The following is a 15,171-nucleotide window of genomic DNA, read 5'->3' as shown; positions in this document are numbered from 1 at the left end:
ATGATGGATACACTCGACTACAGTCTTGGGTCAACTATAAGGCATAACTCCTTCTTCATTTCAGGCTCTGCAAGACCTAAGTGGGTTAACCTTGAGGTTTTGATATATGGTACTAGTGCAATTTAAATATAAATCTGAACCTAATAATAGTAGATGAAACCCTTTCTATCTTCTAAAACTTATGCAATGACATTGGAATTAAATAGCTACAGATCAAAACCTATGAACCCATAAGCTAAGTGAGGGTTAATTCCTTTCAGCTCACTACAAAACATCAAGAACTAAATTTATTTGATTAAAATGATTTGTGCAAATGCCTTTCATATTAGCTTGCATCTGATTTAGTGATCAATACCTTATCCATTGTAGCATAGAGTCATTACCAGTAGGATGACCTAACTTGATTGTATTACAATTAAGTTTGTCAACTGAAATCCCCAAATTCCATTCTTATGAAATATCGCCTCCATAAATCTAGAAACCCTATTAGAACATTGAAGCATTTACTTAACTCCTTGAGTCAAAAGAAACAACAGATCTAATACATAACTCATCCAAGCTATCTTAAATTGAACAAATCTTATTCATTCAATCTCAAAGTTAATAGCATATGAAGAATTAGGAAAAAAAATAAGAAAACCTAGATAAGTCATGTAAATCCCCTTTTATATTCATCCTTGGAAAGATTGAATACATAAATTGGTAAAACTAAATGTAACTCAAGATAATTTACATGATCTAGCATCAATTTCCAATATCTCAGAATAACAACACATGAAAATAAAATGAAAATCTACACAAGTGTAGGTGTGTGGCCTTCACTGCTAGAGCTTAGCTCAATAGACTAGAAGTAAAACCACCAACAACCATGGTTTCATAGTGAAAACTGGAACCCTATTAGTATCACAGAGAAAACTACCAACCCACAAAAAAGAGAAAGAGAGAAAATGATATAGGAGAAATGAATTCCTAGATTTTCTCTGTAACTGACATGTGTCCACTTGAAATTCATCTCCTAGAAGCTAAAAAACCTCTCTCTAATATCTCTCTGTAATTGAATATCGAATCCCCATCATTCGGATCTCAACAGCACAAAATATCTTAGATATTTAATAAAAATCATAACTAATTTTGATGCTTGATTTGGAAATAAGGCAAAGGTAAAAAATCAGTTAAATATGAACTCTAGAAGCATGATAACTTTTTTAGAATCATTTTAGGCATTAACAGACTTCAACGTTGGCTTCCAAACTAATTTTGATGCTCCATGATGAATTCTATCTGTTTCACTAAGAATGCCTTGGAAAACACAAAATTGCTTATAAAGTGAATCAGTGAAGACCTGTTCAAAAACTGACCCCATATTTGGAAAATTTATCTCCTCCTAGTTCCAACGGTATATTGAAGTGCTTATTTTGGACTAAAATTGCCCCTCTAGTACCAGTTTGAAAAATTCAAGCCTAGGCTATGAACAAAGCATTAAAATTCAAAAATTCAAAAATTTACATAGTATAAACTATATAGAACATTTAAATTTATTCATATCCTTCAAATTTGGAAATAATGTATTTGAAAACATTTTTGAATTTTCATTTTTATATTGAAATTTTATTTCCATTTCTCCTTATCTCTTCAATCTTGTGACCCCACGTGTCAATCCTCTATTGGCCATTTTTGACAAGAAATATTAATTAATTAATTAATATTAATCAATTCCTCCACCCCCCTCTCCTGTAACACTGAAGGTCACATACTTTCCATCTTATGCTCTTACACTGGGACTTCATGTTTACATTCATACGCTAACACGAATATATTAATATTTTATTAATTATTTCAAACCTCCTGTAGGGTTGGGACCCCTTTGCTATTTGTTTTACGCTCTTACATCCATTTTATGAGCGCAAGCCTATCATTTTCAATCTCGCACTTATACGCTCAGGACTTTCTCGTAGCTTTTGGAAGCCTTTGAAATCTGCTCTTTAGTCATACACTTGGCTTCTAGAATTTTCCACGTGGCACCATATCCTCATTGCATCTAAGGTCTAAACATTACTGATGCCATGTTTGGAACCGGCAAGATGGGAGGGTCCCTCCACACAATTATTGCATTAGGCATCATAAAACAAGAAGCTTTAGACATGTTAGCTTTGAATACCCATGCTTTTAAACATTGGAAAACTTGAACTCTAGATGGATGTGGGATAAAGCTATCAAACCCCATCTCCACTATTTTTCTAGTAGCTTCAGCTGAGCTCTTGACTATAGTAGAGAAAAAGAAAAAATAAGGCAATGGTGGAACCCTTGGGCTTATGCCAAATACCTTTCCTATTGAGCTATCTTGTAACTTCAAGAGTGCATTTGCTTCTGCGTGGGATAGTACTCTATTTTTACTCATGCATCTTTACCTTATGGATTTGGTGCACCACTATCAATTCATCAACTTATATGATAGTTGGGGTAGTGACAAGTTTAATATTAATCTAATTCATTCCTTTTTCATTTGCTTTTTGTTGAAGCTCTCGCACTAGTAGGGCAAAAGTCACTATCCTTCAAATATAAATCCACACCCTCCTTTGTTTCATGTATTCTCTCCTTGCATGTGGAATTGTCTTTGACTGGCATAAGCCTTCTCTCTTACCATGGCGGCTCCCTCCTTCACGCTGTTGCTTGAACATACCTCCCTTGCATCTATTCGCGTGTGCTGCCTCTAGATAATAGGTGAAAAGAAGGGTGTCACAAATAAAAAAAATGGCCCATGATGTTTGCAAGGATAGATGGCCTTGAGCATGACACAATCATGGTGATTATGAAGACTGTGATAAGAAATGAACTGTGGTGGCTCTTGCATGAGTTCCCCTTTAAAGTGAACTATCATGGGTTCTTTGTTTGCTCTGTGGATTCATTGTATATATTTCTCTGCCTTATTTCCACAACCTACTCTCCTATATCATGTAGTAGCTTTAAAGCTAGACACATTTCACTTTCTTTGTGTGTGGGGTTGCTTCACAGATCACTTAGAAGACAATCCAGATCTGTTTTGAACATGCAACTTTAAACCCTCAAATCAGACTTTGATGGATCCCATTACTCCCTTGATTATGTTGACAAAGTTCAAATAAAGCAAGAAATAGCCTAACTTTGCAGATTAGAATATACTAGACAAACCTTCCCAGCTTAGACTGATCTGGCATACCACATTCTATTGGAATAATATAATTAAGGAAAGAAAGTAGATTTTCTGAAACCCTTTTAAAGTTGCCAACATCATAGCATTCTCATTACTAGCTATAAGGAGGACACTCAAATCTGGGAGCATACTGATCCTACTTTTATCAGGGCTTTCTTCTTCTACAAAATCCTTCAACCCGATATTATTCTTCATGTTCAAGCTATCTAGGGTAGTATCATTGACTTTGGTGCTATTGATCTTCACATCTGAATGATAATTTACATTAACTTGAACTCCCTTGCAGGTAGACAATGATTTCTTTGACTTGACACCAACACTATCCAAGTGTTTGTTTTTTAACCCATTAAACCTCACTACGGCAACAAGTGCCTTGTTTATCACTGCTCGACTCAGAATCATTGACCAATCTTGTTTCCTCTATTCTCACATTGGAGAATGTATTTCAATTATCCCAAGGCATTCAAGGAGCTAGTAATAAGCTTGTCCCTACAATGGATTATGTCCTTTTCATGGACTTCAAAAATAGCGAGTCCATTTAGTATAACCTGGATCAACAGTGAACCCATATATGTCAACTATATTACACACTGAAAGGGCCAATTCTATGGACTTTATTCCAGTTCCTTTTGCATCTCTTTGAAGTACCACACCTTGAAAAAGGAAAACTAGATTGGGAAGCTCATCAATCATGGCAATGAAATCTTTATGGATCAAACTTTTAATAATTAACACTTCATCATCTAATCCATTAGCAACTTTGATCATGTTTCTGGCTACTAACATCTTGTAATTTTGGAATCCCTTTGAAGGAAAACACATTTTACCATTCTCGTATGGAAAGCCATTTTCAAAATTCTTGGGACTTTATAAAGTATCATGATTTATAATTGGCTTTGTCAGTTAAAAAATGTGGGAGCTATCCAGCCATACATATACCTATTTTACCTCTTTGATAGACTTCATTCTTCTTGTACTCAGCTCCCCATTTTTACATCATCATGACACCTTTAGGATTCTACAAAACTTGGACTCATCTAATGGAATCAATTGGGCCAAATGTGGGTCTGACTAATTTTTTTTTGGTTTTCAAACAACTGAAGTGCAAAAATGACTTATTCACCCTCTGGCACTAATTTGAATCAAATTCAATCATTGGAAACAAATTCAATCACTGCTCTATCACATTTTATCACCTTTTTGCAAATTGTTGACTTTGTCCTCGGAGATCCTTTGACTGGCCTTAAAAGCTTATCTATACACTTGACTGAGCTTTGAAATCAACATATTGATTCTTTGTTCCACACACTTGCACATTGTTGAATCTCGTCTCATGATGAATTCAGGATCAAAAGATATTAACTATTGAAGTTGCCCTCTCAAAATTACCTGCATGAAAACATGTCAGAAAACCATAAAATGCTTTCAAATTTGGCTTCAAAAACTAAGTGAACTGTCACTTGGAGGCACAAAAACTAGGGCATTGGTTCACTATCATGAGGAGAGTATAAGTTTGAGATTTGGGCTCATGATGAATAACTGAGCATATTTGGCGAATGGTCAAAGTAGGCTACTCAAATTTGCAGATTGGAAAAACTTGACAGAAAAGTGGTTTTTGCAAATGGACTGGACCTGGGAAAGTGTGCAAACAGATTCATCAAGAATTGGCACACTTGAAGTATTTTTAGAGTACAATGCAAAGGTACAATCCATTCGATCTCACCTATTACAGATCTCAAAATATGACATCACGAAGAGGGGTACTGATCAATATGCCCTTTTTTGACACTAGTAAAAAGTTAGAAATTGCATTTGGAATTACATTCAAAAACTAATCAAAAGGAATTGTCTTTGACCTTTAGAATGCAACACAATAGGAATTTGATAATTTTGGCCAACTAGGTCAAAATTATAACAAGTCAAATAGGGTTTCCCAAAATTTAGAACTAATTGCATTAGCATGACATCAATAAATGACCAACTTTGAGGGGTTCAAAACCTAGTCAAGCGGATTAAAAATGACTCAAAATCTAAAACAAAGGCTTTTAGGTATGGAAACTAAATACTCCCAAAGCAGTGAGTCATTAAACATTATTGGGTGTGAAATATTCAAATGCAAACAAGACCTCCTATCACTGTTTGACACTTGGGTGAAAATGCAGAATTGACAATTGCTCAAAAAAAGACTTCACGTAATAGCTTAGAATGTCATTTTAACTTCATGAAATGAGTCTATGTACTAAATAGAAGGTGTTAGAAACATTAAACACCTCATGTGCCTCAAATGGATAGCTAGGCATATGTGCATCAAAAAGTGTTCATAGGGCTTGATTTTCTCAATGGTACTCAATTGGGGCTTCAATTTTGAGTCCCAACACACCTAATGGCTTAATGAATATGTCCACTAGTTGCTGCTTACCATTTACAACTATCTCTCTAATGAAATGATACCTTATTTAAATCTTCTTGCTTCTTCCATGAAAAACTAGATTCTTTGTCAAAGCTATTGAGGAAGTGTTGTCACAAAAGACTGTGGTTCCATCCTCTTGTTTTTCCTTCAAATCTGCCAAGATTCTTCTTAGCCAAATAGCTTGACATGCTATTGCATTTTCTGCTATGCATTCAGCCTCTATTGTAGATTGAGCAATAATTGGTTTCTTCTTGGACACCCATGAAATTGCACCCGAACTCATATGAAATACATACCTGAAGCGTTCTTCCTATTATCAATACTTCCAACCCAATCACTATTAGTATATTCAACTAGCTGAAGATTATCTTCTACAATATACAAAATATGAAATCCTTTGGTTCCATTCACATACCTCAGGATCCTCTTTCTTTCTTGCCAATGGGAATCCTTTAAAGTCTCTATAGATCTAAAAATCAAGCTTACTACATGCATCATATTAGGGTGAGTTGTTATTAAAAACATCAAGCTTCCAACCATACTTTTATAGAATGTTAGATTTACGTTGTTGTTGCAATCTTCCTTGCTTAACTTTAGACCTAGGATAGATGTTAGTGTTGGGGTTTCTTTACCATTTTTCATTTTAAATCTCTCCAAGATCTAATTTGCATATTTTTCTTGAGAGATAAAGATTCCATCATGCATTTGTTTTACTTCTATGCCTAGGAATGATGCAGGGAGGCTGATGGAAACTAGGGCCAAAGGCACACCTTGCTACCAAAGCCACCTGCAACAGCAAACACAACATAGAGAATAAAAACCAAAGGATATAAAAGATCAAATTACTTATAGATTTATCAAATTATCAACATACATGCCCAATTGTGAGGTCTTCTAGGTTATGACTATTAATACAATTCAAACTTTGATCATCAATGATGATCTTCGTATTCTAACTCTTCCAAAGAAAAAAAAATTGTTCTATCCCTCTAACTTCCATCGACTCTCAAAGAATCGATCCAAAACCTCCTTAAATACTTGTGTAGCCATAGGTTGACATAGGTAAGTGCAAGAAGTTGGGTCTCACTTTTGGGTAAAAAGTAGAACTTTTTTCCATTTTTTGAGATTTATCGTCAATCAATGTCAAAATTTGAGGCTTTTAGAGATTGAATATAAACAACTTTAGAAAAAAAAAAACAGTGTTCAAAATCTAGTTTTTGAATATGTAGTTTATTTGTGTACCCATATGATAGGTTTTTGTTTTTGGTATGGATCTTTAAAAACCCCTTTTTCAAAATTCTTATTTTAGGACTATACCACACTCATGTATGGACACCATAATTTGACACAAATAAATGAATTTTCATAAATCCTCTTAAAGGAAGTTACCTAATGCACCTAGGATTGATGAAAATATTTTCCTTAATTTTTTATTGAATAATTTTTTTTTTATTAATTGCTAATTGGCTATAAAGGTAAGTTTTAGAACCTTTGGTGCACAGACACCATAATTTGATCAAAATTCACTTTTTTCAAAAAATCATTTTTTAAACCTCAAAAGAATTGTATGTAGATTAATGACATATAAATTAATTTAAGAAAAATTATAAAATAAAAATATTTATTAAAGTCTTAGTCAGATTTACTATTTTACATTTAGGTACCACCTTTTATTAAAAAATAATGCAAAAATAGTAAATAAAATTGTAGCACTATAAAACTTATATTTATGTAATCAGAATAGCGAGAGCTCTAATGGGTTTTTGTTTGATAAAAAAATGTGATTAGGAAGGCCATTTGAAAATTATAGCAAGGCATGTATTTGTCAATTAAATGCCTTAGCCAAATCTTCAGAGGTCAAGGCATAGGCTTGGTCTCACCAAGCCTATCCTGAACCAAAATTTGAGGCAGGAGAAAAAATCCTGCACAATGTTGTAAGAAATAAGCACCCATTATTTGAAATTCAAAAAATGCATACCCATTTCTAAAAAATACAAATCTTTCATCTTTTCAAAAATGGGTACTTGCTTTTGAAAATAAAAAATGACTTGATTTTTTAAAAAATGAGTGCAATTTTAAAATTTTGAATTGGGTGCCCAAGCCTAAAACAAGTACCTATTTCTAATAGACCACGATCTCAATCTGTGGGCTTCTACAGAATTGAGACCCAACTCCTTGCTTCTACTCACCTATCAAGGAGATTAAATCCTACATTGAATGCATGAACAACCACAAGTAGACTAGCAACAATTATTAAATATCAATACCAAAATTAAATACACACAAGGTCAGCCCAAAATGGAACCAAACATAGACAACTCAGTCAAAGAAGGGCCAAGAAAAATATTGTCACTCAGCCATTCTCAAAACATATTGGAACTTGACATCAACAAGAACTCGATATCAATAGGAACTTGCACCAACATGAACTTGACACCAACAGGAACTCGACACATACTAGGAACTCAACAATACTTGGCACTGCAACTCAGTCAACAATATGAACTCAATAGTAACATAAAAACATGAAAACATGCAAGATAGCAATGCAACCTTGGATGCTCCTACACTAGACCACTAGGGTTAAAAGAAATGATTCTCCTAAGTCATGGAATTGGCACAACCCGAGATGAACCCAACTCAGATTGGAAAATCCATGTACCATCTTCAACTGGTCAATTCTTTTGCTTCACCAAATACTTATAGTAATCTTTTCTTCTTGTGCTTTTACCAAGTTTTTGATCCAATACCTATTCAACCTTCTCAATATGCTTCTTAGGATAATTATATCATACAACAAGTTCATCACCTGACTCATGATTCTTATACAAATAAAAAACATTGAATATATGACATATATCCATGGCATTAGGTAACTCAACTTCCTAAGCATTACCATTATCAAACTTCCTCAAGATCTTACAAGGTCCAACCATCTTCCTCTTCTATTTACTTTATATTCCAATGGAAAATATTCTTTCCTTCAAATTAACCATCACCTCATCACCAAATTCAAAATAATGATGTTTTCTAGAGTTATGAACTTTCTCCTTATACTTATGATTACTTTATTCCAACCACAACTTCACTTCCTTATGCAAAGAATCCATAAAATTAGAAAATTCATCCCCTACAACACTTCTCTTCGCCAGCAACATCCCTCAAATCTAATATTCCTCTAGGCTACATTCCAGTAACAATCTCAAAGTGTGTTTTCCCTATACTCCTATTCACAAAATCATTATATGAAAATTTAGCTTGTGCCAACAATAGCTCCCAATTATATGGTTTATCTCCAACTAAACATCTCAGAATTTTACCCAAGCTTCTATTCGCAAAATCTGTCTGTCCATATGTCTTTGGATGAGTGTAGAACTAAACTTCAATTTAGTATCCATCTTCTTCCACAAAGTTTTCCAAAAGTAACCAACAAACTTACTAGCTTTGTCAAAAATAATAATTCTTGGTAATCCATGTAATCTAACAATCTCTTCGAAGAAAATTTTAGCAACATGCTCAACATCTTATGTCTTCTTACATGGTATGAAATGAGCCATCTTAGAAAATCTATCCACAACAAGAAGTATGGAATCATACCTTTTTACTATCTTACATAATCCAAGAACAAAATCCATATTGATGTCACTCTAAGGATTCTTAGGAATAGAAATAGGTTTATAGAAATTAGTATTCTAACCTACTTCTTTTGCAACTTGACAAACTCCACAACTCTTACAAACATATGAACATCCTTATACATCTGTGGCCAATAGTACTTATCCTTTAGCAAACTCAATGTCTTATCAATTCCAAAATGTCTAGCCAATGAAAGTATTTTTTAGTGGTTAATATTCGTTAATTGGCTAATTTTAGAAATTTTCTACTAGTAATTTGGCTAATAATTTAATATTTAATGAAACTTAAATCACCATTTTTTTAAAAATAAATTTAAGCTCTAAAATGTTTAAACTCACTCAATAATTTATTTTATTAAAAAATATTATATTCAAAGATCTACCATAATATTTTTTATATGAAATTAGATTTGATTTACCTAAATATTATATATTATTGAAGAAATAAAATTAGTTCAGTAATAATTATCTACGATGATCAATCAAATATCTATTATTATTGAGATTCACCAATATCTTCTATACAAAAATTATAATTCCAAAATAATCGGCAACATAACTAATATTTAAAATAAAAAAATTGAAAGATTCATGAATACATTTTTTTTCCAAAATAATGAAAGATTTTCCAATATTTTATATCTTTTTTTGGATGGGGGTTTCTTAAAGATTACCCAGTAGCCAATCCACAACAATGCTTTTTCTTAATCAAATTAACCCTCATAGAAATTTTAGAGATACACAATCGAATTCCTTTGAACAACATACCTTCTTGAATGAAATACTCATCATACTTACTCATGTGATCTGATAGATTTGGTGCTCTGCACTCTCTCCATAACTTAGAAATATTAGGGTTAGTATCATATAACTCTTTCATTTCATCAAAACCTAGAACATCAATCTTCATCTCGGTCAACAAAGAATGTCTTCTACTCAATGCATCAACAACTTAGTTAACAATTTCACTTTTATGTTTAAGAAAAAATGTAAAACTTTGCAAGTACTCAACCCACTTCATATGTCTCTGATTCAATTTATGTTGACTTCCCAAGTACTATAAAGCTTTATGATTAGTATACAATACAAACTCCTTAGGAATCAAATAATGGACCTCCATTTCTACAAGGCTTGAACAATAGAATAAAATCTTGATCATACAAAAAATAATTCCTTTTAACATCATTCAACTTCTCACTACAAAAAGCAACAAGTTTACCTTCTTGACCCAATACAACACCTGTTGCACTACCACTTGCATCACATTCAATATCATATTGAAATCAAACAAATCCAATATAGGTAACCCAATAACCTTTTGTTTCAAAGTCTCAAAACTCTTATCAGCTCCATGTGTCCAATTGAACTCCTTTCTATCTAATGTAACCCAAACCCTTCAAACAATAAATCAAAAAATGACACAACACAAAGGCATCAGATTCCCAAATTTCTTCATTAAACTTTTTGAAATGTCCCTTTTCTGATTTTTTATGATATTTCCAACCTCTAATCAGATTTTCAAGATCAAACAACTAATATCACAAAGATCCACCAAATTTCTCAAGAAACCCCAAATCGAGTATGCCAAAAATTGTGCCAAAAGTTTCACAGCTTCACCTATTATTAATAAATCTGAAAGTGGAAATTTTTACAGAAATTTCAGTAGCATAATAGCCTACAAAATGACATTTCCAGATCCATATAGCCTTTACACAACAGTTCTCAAATGTAGGACAAAAACTATGCTCATCGGGCTCCCGAAATTAACACAAAAATGCCCGGAAACACCACAAAAACACTAATAATCTATCTCAAAAGTTTAATCACATCCCAATACATATATTCAGCTCTATTTTAACACCTTAAAGTCTGAAATATAGCAGCAACCCAAACTGATATGAAATACTCAACTGAAAACACCAAACTCATACAAAAAACACACCCAAAAACCCACAAATCTGCATTGTTAAGCACAAAGGCAAACTCTGTATAAGCATGCACATGGAATGGCTTCAAACTCCCATCCTTAGCCTTCCTAGAAACCTACAAACTCCCATTCTTGGGTCTCCCTGGAAACCTGTAAACTCCCGTTCTTGGGTCTCCTTCTCCACAGGTTTGGCAGCCTCTGAAGAATAACAAGGAAATGAGCAAAATCAAGTTCTGGAATCCACCCAAAATGCCTCCAAACCCCTTAAAAGAGGGTGTAACCGTAACTCACGTCCAAGAGAGGTTAATGAAACATATTTTAATAATAATTTTCATTTATTAGTCCAACAGTTTCCAAAGATTAACCCCCTTTTTCCGAAACTTCACTTTCTTGGGCCTGCCTACCTTAGCAAAGATTATTATTTTTTAATTATTTGAAAAGGGGACATGACAAGTCCTCCCCTTCCAAACATTGCTTGTCCTCAAGCAATGGCTGAACAATAAACCAATCAATCCACCTGGATCCCAAATGTAGTCATGAACTATACTACTACCAATTAACACAGGCTCCTGCAATATCCTCTGCAATATGACTAAGAGGAATCCATAATCAAACTGACAATTATAGCTCAACCAAACTCCAAAATCACCACTACCATAGTCAAAAACCCATGAGACACAAAGTCTTAGAACATCAGAACCCAAGTAAAGTGGACAAATCAAACTACCAACATAGTAAATACCATCAACGCATCCCACTGGCCTATATAGAATGTACAATCCAACTCTACAATAGTGGTGAACACTCTCGAATGAAACTATACCAAGTATGGAGAATCCACACACTGTACAACTCCTGCAGTCAACACAACTCTACATATCACCTGCCACTATCTCATAACCATAACTCCCATGCACATGAACAAATGATACAACCCACTGTGACTGATCACTAGCTAAGTCAGGAGATGTCATAGCCAAAGGAGTAGAATCAATAACAAAACCCACTAAAGCATCACTCCCAAACTCCTGCTCTAAGTCACATATTATGAAGCTGTCAACTGCAGAACCTATCACCATGTCATGCCCATCACAACTCTCATCTTGAGGCATCAAACTGTCCTATAACTGATGATAAGCACTAGGAACCAAAGTACATCTCTATATCATCATCTCATCAACATGGTCATCAAAGGTAAATTGATGAGCATACCTCATAGTGTAATGCCGATAGAATTCGCCAATCTCAGTCAGTGGCTCAGACTATTATCTAGATGAAACTAACTGCAATTGATCATTAACCATGTTGGAACTGACTACTACCTCCGAAGATATCACCAAGGGAGTAGTATTACTAGCTGAAACCATGCCAACTGCCGACTCACCAACATCACACATGATCTTTGATACATCTCTAGTCTCTATGCCATCAGTACTAGAGGCCACCACCATGTCAGGCATACAAAAATCTGCTACAACACCCAACTGAACTGAACCTGACTCTAGTGGGAATGAACCTGATATTCCAATGTTAGTATCAAGGATGGATGCATCCCTATCTCCATTGGCTCTGACAATCTCAGCCATGGACATCCTCGGATCACCAAACACCACAGCTTGTGACTGTATAGAATCAGGTAAAGACTATAGTCACTCTAACTCCATGGTCACCTTAGCCAAATGAAACTATGACTCCTTGAAATCCAACAGTGTACTCTCAAGAATCTCAGAAGTCACCTCAAGCTGCTTAGTAAGCTCACTCACCTCATCTTCCTTGGCCAACAATGCATCATATGTTGTACTTCCCCACTCCATAAGATTATCTCTATCGGCTACCAACTGCATATAATTCTATCTCAAAATCCGAATAGCCTCCCATAAAGAGTGGATCTCTGTCAAGGAAAGATAATTGCCTTTCTACTCATCACTAGTAGGAGAACCCCATCTATAAATTGCTAACAACTGACGAGCGGCATCAAAATGCTGGCAAGTGACGTCAATATCTCAGTCACTAACTCTAAACCAATTAGACACATGATGGCACTGGCTTGACTGTCTCCTACAAACCTCTTGTGATGCACTGTCTAAAGGAGTATCCTCAAAGTTACTAGTCTCTAGAGTATTACCATCCATATCCTGTGAATCGAATCTAAAGCTCATATCGACATATGGAGTATCAAAAACATTAGCACTGCTGTCCAACTCCTCTGTACCCAAGGAAACTAAGTCTTCAAAACTACCCATTGCATCCTCCTGGATGTCATCAATGCCAATATGATCCTGGGACTCATCTGTACACACTACCAAATATGAAATATCATCAACACATTCCAACAAGTATGGTCAACTAGATATATGAACAAAGCCCAACACTGGTGTATAAAAACTAATACCAACATCGGATAAGCTCTTGGCACAAGAAAAGAAAACACCGTGCAATCTGCTAATCAAATCCATGAATGCACCCAAACAATCACTGCTACCAAAAAGTGTTAAAGATTCCAGTTAACTGAATCCCAAATGCCAATATAACAATCTTGAGTCCATATCCGTAAACTATAATCAGCTGGTAACTCAAGAAAAATCTTCACTTGAGTAATATGACCAATACCAACTAATTTCACATACCTGTCATGATGAGATAATGTAGTCACAATATTGTCTTCACTCACCTTCAGCTGGCGGGATAAATCATGTGAAGTACTACTAGCCTCAACCTCATGTGACGAAACATCTAACTGTTCCTGGTACTCTCTCTCAGAAAAGACATGAATGCTCAATGTCTTCTCATCTCTACCAAGTATCTCACCATCATGCACAACAACATCCTCATAATCATCATCCTTAAGGTCAAATCTATCTATCACTCTTTGACTAAAATCATCAAATGTAGTTACCTGATCATGACCTTGAGTAGTCATTCCATGATACCACCAATCATAGGCTGCATCTTCCAAGTGCAAACTTGCAATTTGAACAGCATCACTTTCCTTCATGGGGTTAAGTGTGAAGAAGGTCTATAATTTTTGTAGCCATGCTCTAGCTGAAATTTTATTTGTTCCATCAAAAGTAGGTGCTATAAACTTACTTATTTTATTTTTGAGCTCTCTTCCACTTATGTCATGCTCCCTTCTATACTCTTTCTTGGGCATCAAAGTGTTCATCATATCCACATATTCTCTAAAAGGAACCGAACTACGAAAGTCATCATCTAAGCCATTGTAAGTAGCTCTTAATGTAATCAAGTTACATGTAACCTCTTCCACAGGATTAATGGCTGGATTTGGTACTGGGGGCTCATCTGCAGGCAAGAAAATATTTTTGGTTGATTTAGATGGTGTGGATTTCAGATTTCTTGGCTCCTCTGAAGTGCTCCCTTTCTCATTAATAGATGCAACTCCTTGTAGTTTTTCTGTCAATATTCGCAAAGCCTCTCTAGTTTCTGCTAAACTATCTACTATTTGCTTCTAATTATTTTGGATGTCTTGGAAGAATTTCTTTGCCATCTCATCTGGATCAGCCATACTTTTCCCTTCCTTGGATTTTGTACTTTTACTTTCAACTATAGGTTTGATCAAAATTTCTTTATTTTTTCTCGCTGCAAATATCTTTTTTCTCTTTCACTTAGTTGCATGCAACCATAAATTTTGACATGCAGCCGATTAGAAGCAACATGAAACCACCAAATTCACCAAGAACTAACATGAAAATGATTAGAAGTAGAATGCAACCATAAATTTTGACATCCAGCTGATTGTAAGCAACATGCAACCATAAATTATGACATGCAAGATCTGGGTAGATGTCAAAACTGACATGCAAGCTTCTACAAACCCTCAGGCTGGCAAGATCATGGCTCTGATACCACTTAAATGTCCCTTTCTCTGATTCTATATGATATTTCCAACCTCTAATCAGATTTTCAAGATCAAACAAGTAATATCACAAAGATCCACCAAATTTCTCAAGAAACCCCAAATCGGGTATGCCAGAAATTGTGCCAAAAGCTT

The sequence above is a fragment of the Cupressus sempervirens genome, chromosome 3 (genome assembly GCF_028749045.1).
Source record: "Cupressus sempervirens isolate cs-2001-9-10 chromosome 3, ASM2874904v1, whole genome shotgun sequence".
Taxonomy (NCBI): Eukaryota; Viridiplantae; Streptophyta; class Pinopsida; order Cupressales; family Cupressaceae; genus Cupressus; species Cupressus sempervirens.
Note: the sequence above shows the minus strand (reverse complement) of the source record.